This window comes from Carlito syrichta, unplaced genomic scaffold (genome assembly GCF_000164805.1).
Source record: "Carlito syrichta isolate Samal-C Ts95f unplaced genomic scaffold, Tarsius_syrichta-2.0.1 Scaffold308256, whole genome shotgun sequence".
NCBI lineage: Eukaryota > Metazoa > Chordata > Mammalia > Primates > Tarsiidae > Carlito > Carlito syrichta.
Window position 1 is genome coordinate 225,270 of NW_007252352.1, and position 3,969 is coordinate 229,238.

A 3,969-nucleotide genomic window follows, 5' to 3' on the forward strand; every position below is an offset into this window, starting at 1 on the left:
TCACAGCCTTCTCCTTGGAATGGTTTATCTTTTGTTTGAATGACCCCAGCGTCTCGCCCAGTGCCTGGCACAAAGGAGTAGATCAATATTCAGACTAGATTATTTTTATATTAGCTTTTAAAGTTGAGAGGACATGTGGAGAGACAATCGCAAAATCTTGTTGTTATTGCCTTTATAGCTGTGAAAAGCACTTATGAATTCCTTGATTACTCTACTTTCAAGTTAAAAAGTTAAAAGAGATAAGACTAGATGCATTTCATTAGGTGGAAAGTAAAGCAACTACCACTTTCCCATCACCATTGTCATCATCATACCATCTTTAGATGAAGAGAATATATGTACATATGCAGAAATACTCATGAAATACTCATTTGCTCATTTATTCACTCCAAACATCTACTTGTTAAATGTGTACTTTGTATGGGAAAACCCATTCATTGCTACACAAAACTTTAACAAAATGTTCTCCTCGATCTGAAAAAATCTATAAACTCGAAGAAGAAATGATTTATGTATACAAGTAAGACAATATATGAAAAGTATCCCAAGTTAAATATAGAGTGACAGCAATTTTCAGGGAGCATGTAGAGGTATCAGATGTAGAAATTAAGGCGGACTTTACAGAGTGTGTGTGAACTGGTCCTCGGCATTAGAAGGACTATGAACATGCAGGAACAGGCAAGTGGACAGAAATGTGAGACTCTGTGCTGAGAAAACGCGTGAGAAAGTAGGGGAGTCAAGACAGGAAAGTATGTTTAATACCAGGTGGATTTTTCTGTGTATAATTAGAGTATAAGAGCCGTGTGGGAGAGGGTCTATGTTGAGTCTAGATGCTGAGGTCACCCAGGCTGCACGCAGATGACCTTGAGTACCACATGAGGTTTATGGAACTTGGAAGATGATGGTATATCAGCGTCCCATTTGGACAGAAGAGGGACTGAATATTGTGAGCATATATGTACAATATTAATAGTGAAATTGAATTTGGTGAATTACAAACATCATCATTGTTTACAATATGGTATACAATCACATCGATGGCAAAGTGCACAACTTCTTAAGATTCTGCTTTATGCTCCCACCCTGTCCTCAACACAGGCAGAACACTTTGCCCGTGGGTAGACTCTGACAGCCAATATAAGCAAGAGAGGCTTTAGAAGTTACACACAATCCCCCAGGCCCATCACTCGTTCCACCCCATTACCTTCTCATTCAAAACAGCATAGAAGCTTATCATACTGATAGCTCTGGGAGTTGGTAATTGGGTTGCTGTTGTCCTTGCTTTTATTTATTTTTGAGTAATTAATACATTTACCTTGCACACAGCGAGCAATGTACATAAATGTATGCAGTTAAAAGTCTCCCGACATCCTGCCCCTTAGAAAACCAGATCCCCTCCCTGGGACCGACCACTTTTCAGGTTGCTGTGTGTCCTTCAGAAATGTTCTGCATAGATGAGCATAGAGACATACCCTCCCCCTTTTTAATACGTACATATTAGCATACAAATGCACTGTTCTGCACCTTGCTTTTCCACTTAACAATACATCTTGGTGATCTCTTCAGATCAGTGCATAAAGCACTTCATTTCTTTGAAGATGCGCAATATTAAATTGTGTGGGTGTATCATAATTTCTCTAACCAATCTTCTACTAATAGACATTTATGCTGTGACTAATCACTGCCATTAAAAACAATGGTGCAGTAAATAACTCTGCAAACATGACATTTTGCAAATGTTTGAGTACATGTTTAAGAAGTTTCCAGAAGTGTGATTGCTGAATCCAAACAAATGAATACTTGTTATTTTCAGAGATAACACCAAATTGTCCAACATAGAATATGCACCAATATATACTCCATTCAGCAATGAAAAAAAATGGATTTTTCCCAATATTTTCATTAAGATACTGTTTTATCATTTTTTCGGTCCTATTCAAGTAAACTAATGAAAAACAATATCTTTGTCTATACATTTAGCATTTTCTATCAGCATTGCTTTATCTTAATTCTTTAAATGTTAATGTTTTGTGTTCATTGCTGTTATTTTACAAATATTCTTCATGTTTTGGTGTATGCTATTTACTCTTTAGCCTTGGAGTTGTTTTAACATATTTTTGTGGTTTCGTTTTTGTTGTTATTTAATTTCTAGGTGGTGAAATCAATCAATTTACTGACTTTTATATGACTCAAGTTTTATCCCATTGTGATAAAATAATATTGCTTGCATTATTTCTGTGTTTGAAAACATATTGATGCTGTCTTAGTGGTCATTTTTTGAGATTGTTCTATGGATCACCTGAAAAATGTCTAATCACAGTTATCAGTCTACAGAGGATAAAACATATCTATTGCATCTAATTTTAAAATTATTTTACTTAGATGATCTTTATATGACTTTTATCCATTTAATATCTCATGGAATGAAATGAAGGAATTAAAGTCTGCTATTATTTTGTTTCTGGGCATTTCACTGTATGTTTCCTTTTTTTCTTTAATCGTGTTGGTATTGTAAGAATTCGGCTTACATCATTGTGGAAGGAGCTGGAGGCTCAGACAAGGGGTCCTCATGGACCAATTATGATAATAAACAATATGCACTTGACCTTTAGCTCCAGTTTCTGAAACACAGCTCCTAAAACCCTTGCAATCTCCAGATTGTGCCATTTGTATGCTAATCAAACAACTGGTAGCCGGCGCCTTCTGGAAAGACTCAAGATGAGGGCTAGGCACTCGAAGGTCCAAGGCATGGTTAGAGGGTTGGAAATTTCATCTCCAATCCCCCAACCTCTGGAGAGAGGGAAGAAACTGGAGACTGAGTTCATCATCAATTTATGTAATGAAGCCTCCATTAAAAACCCTAACAGATGAGATTTGGAGAATTACTGAGTTGGTGAACACATTGAGAGGGCTACACCCCCCCAAAATCATGGAAGCTCTGCATCCCTCCCCCCATACTTTCACACTTTCCCTGTTTATCTCTTCCATTTAAATGTTCCTCAGTTGTATCCCTTATAATAAACCAGTAATAGTAAGTGAAATGCTTACCTGAGTTCTGTGAGCAGTTCTGGCAAGTAATCAAAATGGGAGTGGATTGTGGAAATCCTTGACTTTACAGCTGATTAATCAAAAGTACTGGTGAAAACCAGAGACTTGTGCCTGGCATCTGAAGCATAGCACTCTTACAGGATCGATCCCTTAGTCTGTGAGATCTGACAATAACTCCAGGTAGATAGGGTTGGAATTGAGTTGAATTGTAGAACATTCATTAATGTCTGGAGAGTTGGAGAATTGGCTGGTGAGAGGGAACAACCCACATCTGGTGTTAGAAGTGTTATGAATAAAACACTTCAGACCGGTGCTGAAGTGAGAAACAAGCACATTCAGTCACTAAGCAGGCCTGTACAATGGGAGCTTGTGGAGAAACAAAGCCAGCGTCAACTGTAGTGACCACCCTTGTGGGTCCACAGCTCGTCTCTGGTGATGGACTTGAGGCCACTGTTAGTTATCGGGGCCAGCCGTGGAGAAGAACTAGGCCTGAAATTAAGAACGATGAGGATTGTTGGAACATACTACCACTGTGTCATTGCATCTAACCGTGAAAACCTTCTAGAGGAGTCCAGAACACACCTCGAATCTTCTCTCCATGTGACCCTTTTGTCCTCAAAGCCATATAGAAAAGAGAAATCTGGAAAATGTATTTTCTGGCTTTACAAAGTTGGCCAGAACAATCTCAGTAGCTTTTGCTCACGATCGTATTTCCAAAATGTCAGAATCATTTGTGTGTCTGTAACATACACTATAGAGTCGGGTTTGATTTTGTTCAATCTTGGTTTTGTTTTATGTTCATAGGCAAGTTTAGTCATATAGAGCTGATTGTGGGGCCGAAGTGTTTGATCTTAAATGTTCAAATATTTTACATTATACTTTAGTCTCTTGGGGCTTTATAAAAACACTTATCCAAGTTGA